Here is a 23,239-nt window from a genome sequence, read left to right as displayed (position 1 = left end):
ATGACTAATTTCTTGTATTTTCTTGGGCATAGTTTCCCGCTTTGTGTTGGAGATTTCCTTCTAGTATCCTCTGTAGGGCTGGATTAGTAGAAAAATATTGTTTAAATCTGGATTTGTCATGGAATATCTTGGTTTCTCAATCTATGGTGATGGATAGTTTGCTGGGTATAGTATCCTAGGCTGGCATTTGTTTTCTCACAGGGTCTGTATGACATCTGTCCAGTATCTTCGGGGTTGTAGACTCTTTGTTGCAAAGTCTGGTGTAATCCTTATAGATCTGCTTTTATATGTTACTTGGCCTTCCCTTACCATTTTACTATTCTTTCTTTGTTTTTTGTTTTTTTGCATTCAGTGATTTGATTATTATGTGAGGGGAGGATTTTTTTTTCTCTTCCAATCTTTGGTGCACTGTATATTTCTCGTGCCTTCATGACCAACTCATTCTTTAGTTTAGGGAATATGTTTTCTATGATTTTCTAGATGTTTTCTAGTTCTTTGAATTGAGAATCTTTACTCTAATACTATTATTTTTAAGTTTGGTCTTATCATTGTGTCCTGTAATTCCTAGATGTTTTAGGTTAAGAGCTTTGTTCATTTTGTATTTTTTTTTTTTTTTTACCATTTTGTCAATATCTTCTATGGTATCATCCGTACCTTAGATTCTGTCTTCTATCTCTTGTATTCTGTTGGTAATGCTTGCATCTGTTATCTCCTGTTATCTTTCCCAGGTTTTCTGTCTCTAGGGTTGCCTTAATTGTGATTCATTTTTTATTGTTTCTATTTCCATTTTTATTTCTTGTTTGGTTTTGTTCAATTCCTTCATCTGTTTAGTTGTGTTTTCCTATATTTTTTTAAGGGACTTATTTGTTTCCTCTTTAAGAGAGTATACCTATTTACCTGTATTCTCTTGTGTATTTCTTTAATGGATTTATTTATATCCTCCTTGAAGGCTTCTATCAACTTCCTGAATTGGGATTTTAGGTCAGAATCTTACTTTTAAGCTGTGTTAGGGCAGACAGGACTTGCTGTGGTGGCAAAATTGGGTTCTGATAGTGTCAAGTTACATTGGCTTCTGTTCCTTATGTTCTTGTGCTTACCTCTGGCCATCTGGTTAGTTATCTCTGTTGTTAACTGGTATGACTGTCTCTGACTGGAGCCTGTCACTCCTTGTAGGCAGGTAGACCTCTGTCATCTGGGTTAGTTCAGGCACCCTGGGAGTCAGTCAGTGCTGTTTTTCTAGTTATGGCAGGCCTGTGTCCCTGATCATAGCAGACCTCCTGGGAGACAAGAAGGCTGTGTCCCTGGTTACAACAGACCTCCTGGTAGACAGACAGGCTATGGAGGTGGGTGGGTTAGGAGAGCCCAATCTTCCCAGGGTAGAGATGCACACCAGAAGGAAGATGTGTCTCTGGCAGAGCAGATAGGTCGGATAGGTCCTGTATCTGCTGGGCTCCTTAGAGGTCCCAGCTGGGGCACATATTGGAGTAGGAGTCTCACCTGTATCCCTGGTTATGACAGACTTCCTGGGAGATAGGCTGGATCTTTGGTGGATGAGGGAGGCAGGAGTGCCTGATTTGCCCCAGGAGGAGTTGCAGACTAGAAGGAAGAATTTTTTAAACTTAAAATTTTAAAAATTCTCATGAGACTAGGAACAGAAATTCTAGCTCAATATTTCTCAAATTTTCTTTTAAAACACAAGATTAAAACTACCATCAGTATAACTTCCTTTTCAAATATTTAGGGTTTTTTTTGTAATTCTATGCTGTGCTGATTGATTGGGAATGCAAAATACAACTTATATTAGTTTGTTGTTGTGTTTTTACAGCTATAATACAGACACTGGAAACATGATTAAGTATGGCTGAATTGTGTATGTGTGACACAATTAAAATTTAACAACATAGGATAAGTAAAGGAACATATTCAAATCTTCATTCGGTTGTCAGACATGTTTTTATCTATACTTTAGTACTGTTATTTTTAAAGCTCTTTAAATAAGTTTCATTTTAAAAGCTACTTTATATTTTCTACATTATTTCTTAGTTTTTATACAATATAATCACAATATTTTTGCCTTCATTTACCTCTCTCCACATATTTCCATTTACCCATCCCCTCTCTCTTTCAAAATTATGACCTCTTCTTTCACAAATTGTTATTCAATGCTTTGTTCATATGTATATAGCCTATTGGTTTCGTTTCAATTATTTGATTACAATTATTAATTGTTTTATTTCCTATTTTATTCGTTGTATATATCTTTATTTTTCAAACAATGTTAAGCCTTAGGGTCTCGTGATAATGTGATTGTCACAGAATATAAACAGAAATTTCTTATTTCTTTCCCTTCAACCCTGATAAACACATTTCTAATGACTGAAAAATATGGAGACACTGAAACCACATGCAATTTTATCAAAACCCTTATTGTCAGTATGAAAAAAGGTCTCCAAATTGGAACCCATTATTATAGTTCATTTATCTTCTGGTCTGGGAAGAATAAATAACTTCATTATAGCTCAGCTTTGTCTTACATATATAAGACATCTTTCATCATTATGATATAACAGTTATCTTGCATATAAAATGAAATTATTCTTTTAGCTGCCAGTCTTATCTCTACTCATTAACTTGGTTAAAAGTAAATTTCTTATACAAATGTCTAATTGGATTGTTCCATGCAGTGCATTGAACTGGCTCTAAACTAAATTCACTGAGTTTTCTAAGTAGAATATCTCATTTTCCTCCCTTTCTACCTTAGAAAGTACTGAGAATATGCCCCTTCTCTTTGTCCTTAGAAATTCTCCCTTATTAATCCAAAACTTGAAGTCAGTGAATATAATCTTCAAATTACTATAATTCAAAATTATACACCTTGATCACTAGATGTAGAAATAAAAAAGGATGTTTAAAGGGAACTTCATAGTAAATCAGATTCTGTGTGGAACAAAGACAAATATTTTATTATTATTTCTCAAGATGGTAAAAAAGAATTCATTTTGTCTGTCAAAATACAGATTACTTCTATAAAGAATTTTGAATCTCCATTTAAATGAAATATATGTTGGATAAAATGTTACGGTGATGTATTTAATAATGTTTACTTGGTAATTATCAAGCAATGCTAACAACAGTTCATGAGGAAGGAAACAGAGGGAAAAGCAAATATATTTAAGGTAATTAGTTAAATACACAAATGGAAAAAAAAATCCTAGCCACCCACTAGACCAATTACACTGGCTTAGAATGACTTGCTTCATTGACCATTTTTAAAAGGTCACATTTATCTACAACAGAAAGAAACTACAGATATCTTTAGAAAAATTAAAAGCAGAAAGTTGATTTATATCATACAAAGTCAAAGGGAAGACACAAAATGATATGAGCATAGTGAGTTTGTTGGAAAGAATAAGGGTTTAAATGAGAAAAAGAGGTTCATGATACTGCAATGCAGGTGAAAAGGACAAAAATTCAGGATATAAATGTGTGAAAGCTTACATGAATAAAAAAATATAAATTAAGTGTGTTGCTATTTGTCAGATAATGTTACTACTGCATCAAAACAAATACTAGAACAGTCACCCTTGTATTTTACACATAGTAAAGTTCTTTAATTACTTTAAATGTAGAGTTCTAGGAGGCCAATATATATCATTCATCCCTGTTTCTCACAGACCCCATTCTATGTATAGTAAAACAAATATGTAGAGAAATTAAGTTATAAACTAGATAGGAAGTCCTCTGTAGCAAGTGAACAGCCTTCTATCCCAGGGCAACCTCAATCCTCCCATCACATCTCTGCCTACCTTCTTCATATCTGCAGAGCCTGAACCACACAGGTAAGCCCCCCTTCCCTCACACATTTTCCCTGTTTGCTGAGTCTCTGGTCACGCCAAGCTTCCTTGAACTGCCAGTTGATTCAGGTGATGCCTGTGCACTGGGGATATCACTATTAATGATATTCTGTAATGCCTGAAGACAGGAGTCTAGCACAGCTGTCTTCTGAGAGGTTTTACCCAGCAACTGACTAAGATTCAGATGCCCACAACCTAACAGTGGATGAAGCTTTGGGACACTTATGGAAGAACAGGAGAAAAGATTGCAGCCCCTAAGGTTCTAGGAATACCCCAGAAAGACCAACAGAATCAACTAACCTGGATCCTTAGGGCTCTCAAAGACTAAACCACCAAAGAAAGAACATACACAGACTGAGCTCTCTGCACATACATAGCAGATTTTCTGCTTGGTCTTTATGTGGTTCCTGAACAACTGGAGTGGGGACGATTCCCCAAGCTGTTGCCTATATATTAGATATGTTGTCTTAGTTGAGCTGCTTTGTCTGGTCTCAGTAGGAGAGGATGTACTTAGCCTTACAGAGACTTGATGTGCCAGAATGGGGGTGATAACCAGGGGAGTTCCCACCTGCCCAGCAGAGAAGGGGATGAGGGAATGGGGATTGGGGGGAAGGATGTGGGGGTACCCAGGAGGGGGGCAGTGAGTGGAATGTAAACTGAATAAGTTAAAAATAGTAATAAAAATTAAACTAGATAGAACAATAACTCATCCAACCATCCAAATTAACTGATTGTGAGCTATAATCTAGAAATTTTTTTAAGTGATGAAACATGGTATTGGTATAGTGTAGGAGGAAGGGTAGTAGCCGCTTCTGCATGAACAGGCTGCCCAGCCACAAAGGCAACTGCTCCAGGAGGACCTAATTGAAGACTGCCTGAGAGAACAAGGATTGCTCATGCAGACAATGCCATCCAATTATAAGAGAATGCTTCTTGCGAAAGAGAATGTTCTTGGAAGAGATGCTTGCTTGGGACCAATGGGACATGGGTAGAGGGTATAAAGGGTATCCCTGTAGATTATTAAACTAGTTTGTGGCAGAGATCATAGGAGCTTGCTGAGGCATTCTCACCTGCTTCTGGAGTCTGTAACCTTGATACCAAGCTACCTGATCTTCAGTACCCAAGGGCAAGTAAGGTTGGGCAGCAGGCTCTCCAGAGCACAGGCAATAGTACAGGAGAGCCTTTAATATAGAAATACTGCAGATATAAAACAAGCACTGACTTTGACTTAGAAAAGTTAACATAAGAATCTTTTAAAAAACATTATAAAATCATTATTTTAAAATAGTACTAGTACATAACTTTTCATTTAAAGACTGACCCTCTTTCTTGCTGTCAGAGTTATAAATGTTCTTTTGTGATGTAACACTTATGAAAGACAGCGTTGAGGTGATTGTATTCTAACCTATAATCTTAAAACATAGCAGACATTGGTTCCATCCACTCAACCACAAGTACATCAAAGTACAGCTACTTTACTAGTAGACATGTTCATCTTCAAATTATTTATATAAATGGTTCTTGTATATTATTTAAACCCAAAAACTTTTATTAGTCATATACATTTATATAGTCTGATGTATGTATTTATAGAAGCAAAATATGTCACCAAATTAATTCCCTTTTTATTAATATTTATAACAAATACAATATTATCAGAAAAAGTTTTATGAGAACATGTAAAATTATTCCTTCATATTATTCAGTAGAATGATGTTTCCCAGCCTTTGTAATTTTTATTTGTCCTACAGCTATTCATGGATTCTTCCACCATATCATTTTTATTGTGCCTAACTGGAGTTCACTAGTTGGTTACAGAACATAGAGAAGACAAGTCAGTACTAAGGAGCTTTCTCCTCCTGATTAGCTTTATAATACCAGATGGTACATTAGAATAACTGGTGAAACTCACATCAATGTTATCCAGATGTGTAACATGGGACTACAGAAATCACTGGCCTAGCAATATAAAATGATAGATACAAAAGTGTCAGAGATATTCAGGGAATAAGCAACTGCCTTTTCTGCTTCTAAGATGTGCATCACAGAAAGAAACACATATCTGGTACTACTAAAATGGCCAAGAGTCCATGTTTAGGGAATTCACAGTGGCTAAAAGTAACTCTACTATTATTATTTTCCTAAGAAGACATTTTAAAAATATTAATCCAGAATTGTTCCTGTCATAAGGAAATACAGGGGCAAAGAGTGAAGCAGAAACTGAAGGAATGGTCATTCAAAAACTGCCACACCTAGGGATCCAACCCATCTACACACACCAAACCTGGACACTATCACTGATGCCAAGAAGTGCTTGCTAACAGGAGCATGGTATAGATGTACCCTGAGATGCTCTGCCAGACCCTGACCAATACAGATGCAGATGCATGCAACCAACCATCTGACTGACTGAGTGCAGGAATCCCAATAGGTTAGGGAAAAGACTGAATGAGCTGAAGGGGTTTGCAACCCCATAGGAAGAACAAAAATATCAAACAATCAGACACTCCAGAGTTCCCAGGGACTAAACCACCAATCAAAGAGTACACAAAAAGGGAAATATGGCTCCAGCTGCATATGTAGCAGGGGATTGCCTAATCTGGTCCTGTGGAGGCTAAAAGATCCAGCATAGGGGAATGCTAGGGTGTTGAGGCTGGAATGGATGGGTGAGTAGGGGACCACAATCTTAGAGGCAGCAGGAGGGGAGGGTATAAGGAGGTTTGTGGAGGGAAAACTGGGAAGGGGAGAACATTTGAAATGTAAATAAATAAAATAACCAATTTAAAAAAAAAGAGGACGTGGTTCCAGAGTGCCTGCTAAATTTATTCTCTTTACTAATAGATCTACTGCAGCTCTCAGGCCTCATCAGAGAAGATTCTTCATGTAGTAGTTAGTGGCTACAGCAGAATTCATAGCTCTGTAAGTTCAGCGAATAAGAGACTGTTGATTGCTCATCCTCAATTGAGAGTTTTATATGATACACTTCTGAAAGACTCAGGGAACAGTGATCAATAGAGGGCAGAAATATTGTAATATCCAGAGGTTGGAGAGGACCAAACAAAAGAAAACCTGGTAACTGCAAACCTGTTCCAGTACGGGAAATATACCAGCTTATTTGCCTGCAGAAATCCAAGCCAGTCAACATTAGTATATGCACTGTGAAAGAGTTTATAAAACCCCAACTCTGTCAGAAGCCAGGACCCTCACCCTTACCCTCACTCCCTACCTTTCCCCACCTGTACAATGTCCCCTGCAGCTTGGCAACCACAAGATCCTGTTTGGCAGCTGCAGATAGATTCAAGACAGTGTAGCGTATCTTCTGAGAAAAGTAGGTAGACCATAATTCAAGGCAGTGTACCATGTAGACCATGAAATATTCCAGGGCGCAGGCCAAGAAGATTCTGTATTTTTTCATCACCTGGCCCCTCTTACCTCCTCCCCTTGTAAAACATGCTATAAAAAGGTGCTTTGCACTCAAATAGATGGCTCTTTGTTGGGAGCCGACTCTTAGCTGAAAGTGGCTATCATCTTTACAGCCATCTCGAGCCATATACCCTGACAAGAGACTTGTTTTCAACAGCCTGCAATAGCTGAGCGCACTCTGATGAACATCTTGTTATACTGTTTAGTGCCCCCAGCTGCAAGGTGCTCCTGGTATCCACGGCTACAAGGCACGTGACGTAGTGGCTTCAGTTGAGCTTGTCCACTAGGGCAAGTCACGTGGTAAAGGGTATAAATACCCAGGATTTCCTTTCTATTGAGGAGGTAGAAGGTAGAAGGTAGAAGGTGGAAGGAGTGAGAAGGTGGGAGGTGTCAGGAGACTGAAGGAGTGAGGAGAATAAAGAAGAGACTTGAAGAGACTCCACTGGACTCTGTCTTGTATCTATCTTTTGCGTCTCTTGCCCCTTTTTTGCCCTTCCTCTGTCCCCACTCTCTCTCTTGCTAGACCCTGACCTGTGGACCGGAGCAGCAGAACCAGCTGGCCTTTACAAAGTAGCAGAACCTGACAGCCGTTACAAAAGAAACGACCGTTACAGCTCTTGACAAGCAATTGCTTCCTTGAGTCCTTTCTTCTCTCTTGCCCATTCTTTTTCAGGTTGTGGTCCTCCTCGGCCCCACGAATTACTAGGACCTGCAGGTTGGGTCAGGTGGCGCCCAGACATAGGGCTTGAGGCAAGGACCCCTCCGGACAGACCCTCATTGAGAAGTGGCCATGACATCAAGATTGAATGAGACAGCGATCGTTGACAGCGAACTGTCGTCCTCGGGTAAGTTTCATTTTCATTCCATCCCATAAAGAATGGGCCATTCTTTGTCTAAGGAGGCATCCTTCATAAAGGACCTCAAGCATGCACTCAGAGAGAGAGGAATAAGGGTTAAGAAAAAGGATCTTATAAGTTTTTTTTGTCTTTATTGATGAGAAGTGTCCTTGGTTTATGATTGATGGTCCTACCATCCATCCCAAGAAGTGGCAGAAGGTAGGTCGTGAATTAAATGAGAAAATTAAAACTGAAGGCGATGCGACTGTTACCGCTATAACCTTTTCCTTTTGGGGCACTATTAGGGATATTATTGAAGATGCAGACAAGGATACAGGGAAACGACAACTCTTGTCTGTTGCTGAATATTATCTGTCACAATCTCGGCCTAATTCTACCTGCCCATCTCATCAGCCCTCTTGGCCTCTGTCTCAGGCTTCTGTTTCTTTCACTCTTATAGACATCCCTCCTGATCAGGTCTCCCCTCTTTCTGATCCCCCTCATCTCTATCCAGATTTACCTTCTCTCAACTCCTCTCCTCTGATTTCTCAGCCTCCACCTTATGATTCTTCAGCGGCCTTTGACAAGCGGACTCCCTCCTCCACTCACCTTTGCAACCCTGTGCTGCAAAAACCTGCTTCCCTCTGTCCCCCCTGCCTTGCTGCTAAGCGCCACTCTTCCTCTCCTCTGCCACCCTCTCAGCAGACTCCCTTGGCAGCTCACCCTGGCCCCAAGACTTTGGAACCCGTTGATGTCGTTACCCTTGAACAGGAAGCCTCATAGCCCTGACTGGTCTCCTTTTACGGAGCCTTCTGCTCTCCTTCACACGCTTGCCTTTCCGACTTTCCCTGCCACTTTGCCTAATTCTCTTTCCGGTATGTGAGACCACCTTTCTTCTCAGGTTCGTGAGCTGACGGACATTCTCCGCCTTCAAAAACAAATCTCTCATCTCTCTGTCCTTTGCTCTTCCTCTGCTTCTTCTCAAGACTCACTCCACTTAGCCTTTCCTGTCACCCAATCACAGGCTCTTCCCTCACAGACACCCGCGGCTTCTGATTCTGAGTCACTGTGGACTCCACCACTCCCACCCGCTGCTTGGTCCGGTGCTCGGCGCCCCTCCTCCTCCTCCTCCGTGCCTGCCGCACCCTTTCCTTCTCATCTTGTGCCTGCTTCCTCTTCTGGTCCCTCTCGCAAGCCTTCCCGAACACCCCACCTCCAGTCCGAGACTGAGGCTGATTCCTCTGAGGATGAGCCCAATTCAGACATTGAAAACGAAATTGATCAGGACAATTCTACAAGTGACCCCACAGTTTTCAAAAAACTTGTTTTAAACATCTTGAAAAGTTAAATTCGGCCGCTATCCACAGAGACTGTTCCCAGGGCTACAAGTGTGGCCATTCTTCTGACTTTTTCTGTGCATCCTGGGGCTGTGAGACCATGGGAGATGCATATTGGAGGCCCCACTGCTCCTGGGATTATTTTACCCTACGGAGAAAATTCCTTCCCAAATATTTACAGGATAAATTAGGTGTGTCCACGGCTGACCCTCTAATATCCCAATGTCAAAGTAATTGGTGTTCCCCCCTCCTCATTTCCTTTACTGAGAGAGGGAAGAATAAAGATTGGATGGCTGGAGGATTCATATGGGGCTTGCGTCTGACAGAGTGTACTACTTGGTCATATGGCTGTTCAGACCCAGGGCTCACCTTTACAATAAAACTTCTTAAGACCATTCCCAACAAAAATATTGCTGCCATGGGCCCCAATCCTGCTCTATAACACCCCTCAAAGCCCCTCAACCCAGTCCCCAAACCTACGGCCGCCGCCCCTGGTGCCTCACCCTCATTCTTTCCCTTGGCGCCTTTGGCCACCATGTTTCAGCCCACTGTTCCCGAAGGCCCTCTTAGTTCTGTTGATCTTATTATTTTCTTGGTAAATGCTTCTCTTGAGGCTATCCATAATACCAGCGACCCTAATTATCAACAATGCTGGAGTTGTTTTTCACCTACTCCTCCCTTCTATGAGGGGATAGCTATTCTCTCCCCTCCTACTTTTTACCAACGATGGTAACAGACTCCTTGGGATTCATTTGCCTGAAGGAGGTCTTACCCTTAGCTCCATTTCAGGAATAGGCCTTTGCCTTTTGGGACCCTACATGCTCCCCCCTAGGGACTTGATTCCAGTGTGTAGTCAGACAATGATCCTCAATGATACCTTTTCATATACCCTGGCACCCAATGGTACATATTTTGCCTGTGCTTCTGGCTTGACCCCTTATATATTTAATCCCAGTTTTTTACATCTTAGAGATTATTGTGTAATTGTGACCATTCTCCCACATTTTTTTATACATGATCCAGAGTCCTTCCTCAATACTATAGATCAAGGATCTTCTCTAAGAACCAAGAGAGAACCCCTGACTGCCCTCACCTTGTCTGTCATACTAGGAATTAGTGCCAGCGGTGCAGGCATGGGTATAGCTTCCTTGATTACTTCCAATAATCACTATGCTCATCTCCAATCCCTCATTGATAAAGATTTAAATTATTTGAGGGAAGGAGTACAAGATCTTAAGGACTCTGTGGCTTCCCTTTCTGAGGTGTTGTTACAAAACAGGAGAGGACTTGACCTTGTCTTCTTAAGGAAGGGGGTCTCTACATAGCCCTCAGAGAAGAGTGTTGCTTTTACTCTGATAAGACAGGCCTTGTCCAAAATAGCATGGACAAGGTCAAAATGAGTTTAGAAGAAAAAGAGTGAGAGAACAACAAGAGTCATGGTATCAAAACTGGTTCTCTACCTCTCCTTGGCTCACCACCCTGTTGCCTAGTATACTAGGACCCCTTGTTGGCATTCTTTTGCTTCTCTCGTTTGGCTCCTGGGCCTTTAATTGTCTCAGAAGTTTTGTTAAGAACCAGGTTGATTCTGCCATCAAGAAGCCGGTCGAAGTTCATTATAACATCAGCTGAAAAGTGAAGAAGATCCAGAAGTGATTCCGCCGGAGACTGACACAGCTGCCAGCCCCCTGCGCCCCCCCCCCTACAGCCAACTCCTAGACTTCCACACCCTCCAGAAGGGTTCCTGGTATGCATGGCTCTGCCCTTGTTTCTCTCGCTAGGGAGCCTGGCCTCTTGATCACTCCAACAAAAATTGGCTTTTTCCTAAACCAAGGCTGCCCTTGATGTGGCCCGCTAACATCAGGGAGCCTTCCTTTATGACAATATTACACCCCAAACTGACAAATGGCTGCTAACCTGAACATTCACAAAGGGATTAGGATGGCTGTGAGTTAGCCCAATGACGGGATTATTGTAGGTCCACTTCCCAGGGGCCCACTCAATGCAGCCGGAAAGGGGTGCATGGTGCTGGGAGTGGGTGGAGCCTACATAGCCTAAGACAGGGCCCTCACCCTCCTTTCACCCACCTCAGGGAAGCTTGACATTGCCCATCGTCGATAGCCTAAAGCCTTCGACCATCTATGTGACTCATCTCACATCAATGTTTTGGGGTTGTGAACTTGTCTAAGACCCCCCATAATTAGACTTCCAAATTCTAAATTCGCATAGTTGGGATTGATCACAAGACGCCTTCTCTATCTAAACAGAGAAGGGGGAGATGCCAGAAGCCAGGACCCTCGCCCTTACCCTCACCCCCTACCTTTCCCCACCTGCACAATGTCCCCTGCAGCTTGGCAACCACAAGATCCTGTTTGGCAGCTGCAGATAGATTCAAGGCAGTGTACTGTATCTTCTGAGAAAAGCAGGTAGACCATAAATCAAGGCAGTGTACCGTGTAGACCATGAAATATTCCAGGGCGCAGGCCAAGAAGATTCTGTATTTTTTCATCACCTGGCCCCTCTTACCTCCTCCCCTTGTAAAACACGCTATAAAAAGGCGCTTTGTGCTCAAATACATGGCTCTTGACAAGCAATTGCTTCCTTGAGTCCTTTCTTCTCTCTTGCCCGTTCTTTTTCAGGTTGTGGTCCTCCTCAACCCCACGAATTACTAGGACCCGCAGGTCGGGCCACAACTCTTAATTAGGAGCAGTTGATTAACCTATATCCAGAAGAATATAAATAATATAAGTTGGATTGAATGCACTATTTAATAAAAGAGAGATGGAGGGGACTTTAGAGAGAGTTAGGAGCCCAGTGCTGGACCTGGGAAAAGCTAGGGAAGGCATTAGAACTGAGTATGATCAGAAAGCTTTGTATGAAATTCTCAAAGAATCAATTCAATTGTTTTAAGCAAAATAATTTTCTAACTGTAACCTATAAATTGATAACATTTTCTTTTGCTTTTCATTAGATTTTTCTCATTTCTATAACTTTTTGAGAAATTCATGTAATATATTTTGATAATATTCTGTTTGCTCATATATGTATGCATACAAACTTTTAAAATGATTAGCACTTAAAGAAGTCAGCTCTGTTAAAGAATACAAATTATAATTTCAGAAACATTTGACTGACAATAGCTCATAGCCAAGGATAGTATTTAATTCTGTTTTTCATTCTCCTTGCTGGCATACAACTGCCCTGAGCTTGCTCAGGTCTCAGGTATGCTGTTTTAGCTGCTGTGAACACACAACTGACTCACTGTTTCTGGAAAACAATATTTGGTTATGGTCATCCACAACCTCTGGTTCTTCTGTACTTCTCTCTCATCCTTGGTAATGATCCTTGAGCCTAGGAAGGAAGGTTGTGATATAGGTATTTGGTTTAGAGCTGACATTCTATTGTCTCTTACTTTTTGCACCTTGACAAGGTGTGAAGCTTTGTGTTAAGCATGTTAAACTTCATAAAGAGCTTCTCCAACTTAGAAAAATGCATTAACCGATGGGTATAAATATTAGCCATTCAGAGCTTTTTTATACTATATCATTTATAAAGAGTAATTAATAATGATAAGTTAGCCTCTAGTCCCTATGACTTGCTTACTCACAAATATTTCACCTTGATAATGATGTCATGTATGTGATATATCTCATGGAGTAGGCCTAATACCCAGTCATAAAGTAGTTTATAACTCACTTGTCATAAATACCACTACTGTACTAGGACAAGTCTTGAAGGTTTGTCGCTGTTGTTGCTTACATGGTTCATGAGTCTATATGATTAGTGCTTCCTATTTTGCCTTTTGTTGCATGTTTAACCCATCCCTGTTCCATAAAAGCTAGACAGTAGAGATTTAATTTTGTGCATGGATCAAAATGTCCCCTAGGTTGAAATATATACACCAGATATAATTTTGAAGGTATTATGTAACTAATCCTAGAATATATTGAACTTTTCAATTAGTTGAATCCAGGAAAGAAGGTTACAGTATTTCTGAAGTAAAATTTGAACACATCTTGGTAGATTGTTTCTAATGTTTTAACCATATCATTGCTCTTGAAGTATTTAAAGGTATAATGTTAGTGGCTTATCTAGTACAAAAATTAAGTTTATTCTCAACATATCAAAAAACCTTGAATATTAGCTTTGGACTTTATTAAAATATGCTACAGAAGCCATATATTTCTCTAACAGTTGAGCTAAAACTCCCTCTTCCATATTTTATAAGATATGGAAGCTCAATAACATTTTTTATGTTTAGGTTTCTAAAATGAAGCAGTATTTTATACAATACAAAAAAAATTCAGAATCTTTCTTGCCCTACTAATTTAAATGAAGCCTTACATGATTGCTGAAATATAATTTAGTCTGGTGTGTTACTCATGGTCATATCCTTAAGCATAATGTCTTAAGATCAGAACTATTTTCTAGCAGACTTAAAGTTGTTTCTCATTACTTCTTTGTAAAGAACAGCACAATCTGTTGTGCATTTTAAACTCAATTTGGAATCTTCTTTGTGCATGTGAAAAATTCTGTTTATGAAACCCATGGTTATTTTGAAATCTCTCCAGCTAGTGTATGCATCCTACCAAGCACCTTTAAAGTGTGTTTCTTTCCTAGAGCGATGATGTATTGCCTCTTTACCATTTTCCCCGACATTTTAATGTTAATTGTTTCCTAGAGTTAGCATTAGCTCCAGGAAGGGGCTGCCATGGGCAGGATTCCTCAAGTCAGTTTTACACACTTTTGTGGTTCATTGGTCTTTGAGATCATTACATTTCAATTGATTCTGATATTTAGAATACATTAGTTTCATTAATAATTAATGGTATTCTATATAAGATACTTTAACATTACTTTGAAAATACCTGGCAAGAGATTGAGTAGCTGCTGTTAAAACTGAAATAAGGGAAAAATGTTTTGAATATATTCTTTTCTATATATTAAAAAGATGAATCAATAGAGAACTGTTAAAATAAAAATATATTTTAATCAAGATAAGAAATGAGTCTTTGTGATAGTCCAGAATATAGGTAGGGGTAGGATTTGGTGTCAAATTAAAACAGTATAGTTCTACCATTAAGTTGTTTTTCTATTTATATTAAATATAAAGAGGGTTTTTTTAATGTATGTTTAATGTTTGATTTGTCTATTATAACTGCATTAATAAGTTAGCTCATTAAACTATGGCCCTTAGAATTTAAATATTATGGAGCTAACGTGTTTTCATGAACAAATAAATTCAGTGTCACATATCTGAACTTGACTAGATGACACATTAAATGTCAATGCTTGGAGAGTTCAAAGGACACATAGTTCTACTATATAAGAACTCCTTTAGCTGCATACTAAAATTCTAATAAATAATGTGCGGTCTTCATAAAATTAACTGTATCAATATCACAATGGTATTTTGGCATTCTTTCAATAACTATAATTTCTTGTTGCTTTTAAGTATTTGCATTTGGAAAGGGATTTAGCATTATGATATGTTTGTCATGATGAATTTGTAAATGTATAGTACACACTACCGAACTATGATCTTATTTCTTCTGAGTCACATATTTCTATTCCATGTAAATAACACAGTCATGTCATTTAGAAGATCTTGTTTACAGATTTTGTCATGTTAAATTACATATAGCAAATTATAAAAGTCAGTGTAATCTTTTAAATTTTCAGCTACTTAAGAACTACTATTAATAGTTTTGTATTTACAAAAACATTACACATTTAAAATTAAAAATCTATTTGTATAATATTTTAATTTTCAATGAAGTATTTTTTTATTTCTTAATCATTTTATTGTTTACATTTCAAATGTTATCTCCTTTCCCTGTTTCCCCTCCAGGAACCACCCACCACATCCCCCTCCACTTTGTCTCTAAGAAGATGTTCATCTACCCACCCATCGTCCAACTCCCACCTCACCCCTTTAATATCCCCTTTTCCTGGGGCATCAATCCTCCACAGGACCCAGAACCTCCCTTCCCACAGAAGACAGATGAGGCGGTCCTCTGCTAAATATGTAGCAAGAGCCATGGACCCACCCATGTACACCTATGTTTAGTCCCTGGGAGCTTTGAGGGGTCCGGTTAATTGGTACTGCTGTTCTTCCTATGGGGTTTCAATCCCGTTCAGCTCCTTCAGTCCTTCCCCTAACTCTTCCATTTGGGGTTTTCAGGCTCAGTCCAATGGGTTGATATGAATATCTGCATATGTATTAGTCAGGTACTGGTAGAGCATCTCAGAGGACAGCCATACGAGGCTCCTATCTGCACCCACATCTTGTCATCAACAATAGTGTCAGGGTTTGGTGTCTGCAGATGGAATGAATGGCACAGTGGTACAGTTTCTGGGTGGCATTTCCTACATCCTCTTCTCCACATTTCCTTTAGGCAGGGACAAATCTTGGGTAAAAGTTTTGAGATGGGTGAGTGACCCAATCCTTCCGCAAGGGGCCATGTCTATCTCCTAGAGGTGATCTCTTTAGGTTCTATCGCCTGCTGTTCAGTATTTCCGTTAATGATATCTTAGTTAGGTCCTGGGAGCATCTTTCATCCTGGCTTCTGATACTATCTAGTGGTTCCCCAAGTTTTGCAACCCCCACTGCTACTTATTTCTATTCATTCATTCTTCTAAGCCTCTAGGCATCTTTCTCATTCCATACCTGGTCCTTCCCCCCTCCCCATTTTGCCTCCCCCTCCCTTCTCCCCCACCCCACAGATCCCTCCCTACCTCTGTCTCTCATAATTATTTTGTTCCCCCTTCTAAGTGTGTTTGAAAAATCCATACATTGGCCTTCTTTCTTGTTTAGATTCATATGGTCTTTGAGAATCATGAATATTCTGAGCTTTTTGGCTAATATCAACTTATCAGTGAGTACATACCATGTATGTCATTTTGCATCTGGGTTACCTCACATAGGATGATATTTTCTAGTTTCATCCATTTGCCTACAAAGTTACTGAAGTTTTCATTTTTAATAGCTGACTACTCCTCCATTGTGTAAATGCACCACATTTTCTGTACCCATTCTTCTGTTGCGGGACATCTAGTTTGTTTCCAGCTTCTGGCTATTAAAAATAAGGGTGCTATGATCATAGTGCAGCACGTGTCCTTGTGACATGGTAGAGCATCTTTTGGGTGTATGCCCAGGAAGATAGAGATTGGTCTTCAGGTAGAAATATTTCCAATTTTCTGAGGAGCCTCTACATTAATTTCTTACATGGTTGTACCATCCTGAAATCCCACCAGCATTAGAGGAGTATTCTTTCTTTACATCCTTGCCAGGATCTGCTGTCTCCTGAGTTTTTGTTCTTGGCCATCCTGATAGGTGTAAGGTAGAATCTCAGGATCATTGTGATATGCATTTCCACGATGACTAAGAATGTTGAACATTTCCTTAAGTGTTTCTCAGCCATTCAAGATTACTTGGTTGAGAACTCTCTACATAGCTCTGTATTCCACTTTTTAATAGGGTTACTTGATTCTCTGGAGTCTACTTTCTTGAGTTTTCTGGATATTTTGGATATTTACCTCCTATCAGATGTAGGGTTGGTAAAGATTTTCTCCCAGTCTGGTAGGTTGCCATTTTGTCCTATTGCCAGTGTCCTTTGCCTTACAGAAGCTTTTCAGTTTCATAAGGTTCCATTTGTCAATTGGTGGCCTTAGATCCTGAGACATTGATAATTTGTTCGGTTCAGAAAAATTTCTTCCATGCAGACGTACTCAAGGATATTTACTGCTTTCTTTTTACTATATTCAGGAGATCTAACTTTATTTGAAGTTCCTCGATTTGGATTCATTTGGACTTGAACTTTGTACAAAGAGATAAAAATTGATCAATTTGCAATCTTCTACATGCTGATGGCCAGTTAGAACCACACCATTTATTGAAAATGCTGTCTTTTTTCTACTGTATGGTTTTGGCTTCTTTGTCAAAGATCAACTGACCATAAGTTTGTGAGTTATTTCCTTGTCTTCAATTCTACTCCATTGATCTACCTGTCTGTCCCTGTACCAATACTATGAGGTTTTGTTTGTTTGTTTGTTTGTTTGCTTGCTTGTTTTGTTTGTTTGTTTTGTTTTGTTTTATCACTATTGCTGTGTAGTATACCCTGAGGTCATGGATGAAATTGTTTTATTGTTCAGAACTGTTTTCACTATTCTGGGTATTTTGTTATTCCATATGAAGTTGAGAATCACTCTTTTTACCTTTGTGACAAATTGAGTTTAAATTTTGATGGGGATTGAATTGCATCTGTAGATTGCTTTTGGTAAAAATGGCCATTTTTACCATGTAAAAAATGCTGTTCCATGAGCATGGGAGATCTTTCCATCTTCTGAGGTTTTCTTCAATTTTTTTTTTCAGAGACTTGAAGATGTTGTCACATAGATCTTTCAATTGCTTGTTTAGAGTTATGCCAAGATATTTTATACGATTTGTAACTATTTTTAAGAGCATTGTTTCCTTAATTTCTTTCTCTGCCCATTTATTGTTTGTATAGAGGAATGCTACTGATTTGTTTGAGTTAATTTTACATCCAGCCACTTTACAGAAGTTGTTTATCAGGTATAGGAATTCTCTGGTGGAATTTTTTGATGTTGTATACGTATAGTATCATATCATCTGCAAATAGTGATACTTTGACTTCTTCCTTTCAGATTTGTATCCTTTTGAACTCTTTTTATTATCTAATTGCTCTAGCTAGAACACTGAGTATGATATTGAGTAAATAGTGAGAGAATGGGCAACCTTATCCCTGATTTAAGTGGGATTGCTTCAAATTTCTTTCCATTTAATTTGATGTTTGCATTTGATTTGCTGTATAATGCTTTTATTATGTTTGTGTATATGCCTTGAATTCCTGGTTTCTCCCTGACTTTTAACATAAAGGGGTTTTGTATTTTTTTCTAAAGCTTTTTCAGCATCTAATAAGATGATCATGTGACTTCTTTTCCTCTGAGTTTGTTTCTATAGTAGATTAAGTTGGTGGATTTCCTAATATTTCCATCCCTACATCCTTGTGATGAAGCTTACTTGATCATGGTGAATGAACATTTTGAAGTATTCTTGGATTCAGTTTATGAGAATAATATTGAGTAAATTTGCATCATTTTCATAAATGAAATTGATCTGAAGTTCTCTTTATTTGTTTGGTCTTCGTGTGTCTTAGGTTACATGTAACCGTGGCTTCAAAGAATGAATTACATAGTGTTTCTTCTCTTTCTATTTTGTGGAATATTTTTCAGAGTATTGCTATTAGGTCTTTTTTGAAGGTCCAATTGAATTCTGAATTAAAACCATCTGGTCCTATGCTATTTTTCTTTTTTTTTGGTTGGGAAACTTTTAATGACTGCTTCTATTTCCTTAATGGTTATGGGAATGCTTAGACAGTCTATCTTGTCCTGATTTAACTTTGGTACCTGGTATCTGTCTAGAAAAGGATCCATTTCTTCTACATTGTTGAGTATAGGCTTTTGTAGTAGGATCTGATGATTTTTTTAATATCCTCAGTTTCTGTTGTCATGTTTCCCTTTTCATTTCTGATTTTGTTAATTTGAATACTGCTTCTATGCCATTTAATTAATTTGGCTCAGGGTTTATCTTTCTCATTGATCTTTCTCAAAAAAACAGTGCATAGTTTTGTTGATTATTTGTACAGTTCTCTTTGTTTCTAATGGCTGGTTTCAGTTCTGAAAATGATTATTTCCTGCTTTCTACTCTTCTTAGGTATGTTTGCTTCTTTTTGTTCTAGAGCGTTCAGATGTACTGTAAGTTGCTAACGTAAATCCTCTCCAATTTTTTAATGAAAGTAGTCTGTGCTATGACTTTTCCTGTCAGTAATGCTTTCATTGTGTCCCATACGTTTGGATATGCTGTGCCTTCATTTTGGTTAAATTCTAAAGAGTCTTTAATTTCTTTCTTTAATTTTTCCTAACCAAATTATCACTGAGTAAATGGTTACTCAGTTTTCATGTGGGATTTCTGTTGCTTTTGTTGTTACTGAAGATCAGTCTTTGTCTGTGGTGATCTAATAGAATGCTTTGGATAATTTCAATATTCTTGCATCTGTTGAGGCTTCTTTTCTATGTGAGAATATGGTCAGTTTAGGAGAACATACAATGAGGTATTAAAAAGAAGTTAGATTGTTTCATTAGGGTGAAATGTTCTTTAGATATATGTTAAATCCAGTTGGTTCATAATTACTGTTAGTTTCACTGTGTCTGCTTAATTTTTGTGCCCATGATCTGTTCATTGGTGAGAGTGGGGTGGTAAAGTCTCCCAATATTACTGTGTGAGGAAAAATGTATGTTTTGAGATTTAGTAACATTTCGTTTACAAATCTGGATGCCCTTCCATTTGAAGCATAGTTGTTCAGAATTGAGAGTTCATCTTGTTAGATTTGTCCTTTGATGAGAATGAAGTAAACTTCCACATCTCTTTTAATAACTTTTGATTCAAAGTCTATTTTATTGGATATTAAAATGGTTACTTTTGCTTGTTTCTTTGCACCATCACCTTGGAAAATATTTTTCTAGCCTATTAGTCTAAGGTAGTGTCTGTCTTTGTAAGTTATGCCTGTTTTTTCTATGCAAATGTGCTGGGACCTGCTTATGTATCCAGTCTGTTCACTTATATGTTTTTATTGTGGAATTGTGTCCACTGATATTCAGAAATATTAAAGACAAATGACTAGTGGTTCCTGTTATTTTTACTGATAGGAGTGGTTTTAAGTTTATGTGGTTCTCTTCTTTTCAATTAGTTATGAGATGATTTGTTGGGAGCCAACTCTTAGCAGAAAGCAGCTATCATCTTTAGAGCCATCTAGAGCCATATACCCTGACAAGAGACTTGTTTTCAACAGCTCACAACAGCTGAGCACACTCTGATAAACATCTTGTTTTGCTGTTTAGTGCGGCCAGCAGCTAGGTGCACATGGTCTTCACACTGCTAGCTAGGTGCATGACGTAGTACCTTCAGCTGTGCTTGTTCACGAGGGCAACGCACATGGTAAAGGGTATAAGCACCCAGGATTTCCTTTCAATAAACAAGACTTGATCAGACTCTGTCTTGTCTCCATTTTTTGCATCTCTTGCTCCTCCATCCCAACTCTCTCTCTTGGTAGACCCTGACCTGCGGACTGGAGCAGCAGAATGGGTCATCACAATGATTGATTTTTTGATTTTTCTTATATGTAATTTTCCTCTTTTTGTTGGAATTTTCCTTCTATTATCCTTTCTAGGGCTTGGTGAGTAGAAAGATATTATTTAAATTTGGTTTTGTCATGAAATCTCTTGGTTTCCCCATCTATGAGACTGAGAGTATAGCAGTCTGGGCTGGCATTTTTTGTTTTCTTAGGGTCTGCACAACATCTGTGGCAAATCTTCTGAATTTTAGACTCTCTGATGAGAATTCTGGTGGAACTCTAATAGATCTGCTTTTATATGTTACTTGGCATTTTTCCTTTACCACTTTTAAAATTCTTTCTTTTTTTTTTTCTGTGCGTTTACTGTTTTGATTATTATGTGAAGGGAAGAATTCTTTTTTGTTCGAATCTACTTGGTGTTCTTAGGCTTCTTGTACTTTAGGTTAGAGAAGCTTTCTTCTATGATTTTGTTGGAGATGGTTCCTGGCCCTTTGCATAGTAAATCTTTTCTCTCTTCTATTCCTATTACTTTTAGGATTGTGTCCCAAATTTCCTGCATGTTTTGGGTTAGGAGCATTTTGTACTTTCTATTTTCTTTGACTGTAATGTCAACATTGTTTATGCCTGAGATTCTCTCTTCTATCTCTTGTACTCTGTTGGTGATGCTTGCATCTATAACTACTTATCTCTTTCTTAGGTTTCCCATCTCCAGGGTTGCACTTCTTTATGATTTCTTTATTCTTTCACCTTCTCCTTTTAGAACCTGGATGGTTTTCTTCAATTCCTTCGCTTTTTTTTTATTGTACTTTGCTGTATTTCTTTAAGGAACTAATGTGTGTCCTCTTTAAGTGCTTCCATCTGTTTGTTGTATTCTCCTGTGTTTCATTAAGGAAGTTATTTATGTTTTCCTTAACACCCTTTATCATCTTCATGAAATGGGATTTTAGGTCAGAGTCTTGCTTTCCAGGAGTGTTAGGGTATCCAGTGCCTTCTGTGGTGGTAGAATTGGGTTCTGAATGTGCCAGGTAGTATTTATTTCTTTTGCTTGTGTTCTTGTACTTGCCTCTTGTCATCTGGTTATCTCAGGTATTAACTGGCCTTGCTTTTTGTGATTGGATCCTGTCTCTCCTGTGAAGCTGTGATCATGGTGGGATGTCTCTCCTTGGGCTCAAGCTGTCTCTGGGTTTGGTAGGGGTTCTGAAGTATTGGTTCTTCCCAGGGCTGAGTTGTGGGATGAAGTAAACTTTATAGGCCAAAATCATCCATGCTCATGTATCAGTAAGATTAACACAGAATAAATGCCCATCCTATTATTAGCAATCTATAGGTTCAATGAAATCTATATCAAAATTCCAATATAATTCTACAGAGACAATAAAGGAACAATTCTCCACTTCATATAGAAAACCAAGTACAACAACTAAAATAATCTTTAACAATAAAACAATTACTTAAGTTCTTACCATTCACAAGTTCTACTTGTACTATTGAGCTTTAAATAATAAAACCCACAAGGCATCAGCATAAAAACAGACATATTGATTAATAAAATCAAATTGAAGACCCATACATAAATCCCCATACCTCTGGACACACACACTCTCTGTCTCTCTCTGTCTCTGTTTCTCTCTGACTCTGTCTCTCTCTGTCTGTCTCTCTGTCTCTGTCTCTCTCTGTCTCTCTGTGTGTCTCTCTCTCTGTCTCTCTCTCTCTCTGTTTCTCTGTCTCTCTCTCGCTCTCTGTCTGTCTCTCTCTCCTTCTTTCTTTCTCTTTTTCAGAAATACCACTGGGATGTCCTGGGTGCACTCCTGCTTATAGCCTACCAACAGGATTCTTTTAGTCTCAGGCTAGCTCCTGGTCCAGGCCCACTGGTAGTGGTCCTAGGGTCACTTTTTTACAGGGAATGTTATGCTAGTAATTATACAGATGTCCACAGGTAAGAACGCTGAGCTTTGACATAGCCTCTTTCCACACTGCCACCTACTGTCAACACATGTGATACAGCCACCAAAGCTGCAATACCTCTAAGGGTTGGATAATAAAATACTTGCTAAATTAAAATAACAATTTAGAGTTTCCCAGAGATGTTCTTTATGTTTAAACTATCATGTAACATCAATAAACTCATGTATTTTAGATTAGTTTTAATTTCTTTTAATTAAATCTGTATTTTGTACTTTTTAAATTTAGGTAATATAAAGTGTTTTACTTCCTGTTTTCCCCTCAAAATAAATAATACATCTTACCAGTAAAAACAAAAAAAGTTTAGATTTCCAGTTATGATGTTATTATGTTAGATTATGTAACAATTCAACAATTGTCTGTGAAGCTGTATTAAGAAGTATATTAAATTTGTTTATAACTATTATGAAATCTTGACAATATGGATGAAAATTTAATGATTTATTTAAATAGCCTATGTTTAATATCTTTAATCATACTTTCTTCCTTCTTTCTGAAGTTGGCAAAGGTTTTAGGCTGAGTGAAAATTGAAAATTTTCACCAAAATTTAGAAAATTATGGAAATAATATGAGTATGCTAAGAGATTGAAAAATCACAATAGTCATAGTGTATTTCGGCTGAACAGTTGTGTCATACTTGGCTGTTTTCTGTATTGACTTGGTATTATGTCTAGTTG

The 23,239-nt window shown here is 38.4% G+C and overlaps 1 non-coding gene across 1 annotated transcript; it reads right to left on the bottom strand.

Moving 5' to 3' along the window:
* Positions 1-22,502: 22,502 nt before the first annotated feature.
* Positions 22,503-22,635, bottom strand: LOC114619924. Its single transcript, XR_003711247.1, has one exon. It is a non-coding gene; the product is annotated as a small nucleolar RNA SNORA17 (small nucleolar RNA).
* Positions 22,636-23,239: the final 604 nt, after the last annotated feature.

Source organism: Grammomys surdaster, unplaced genomic scaffold (genome assembly GCF_004785775.1).
Source record: "Grammomys surdaster isolate TR1022 unplaced genomic scaffold, NIH_TR_1.0 165, whole genome shotgun sequence".
NCBI lineage: Eukaryota > Metazoa > Chordata > Mammalia > Rodentia > Muridae > Grammomys > Grammomys surdaster.
The sequence above is the reverse complement of the archived record's forward strand: the minus strand, read 5'-3'. Positions and strand labels throughout refer to the sequence as shown.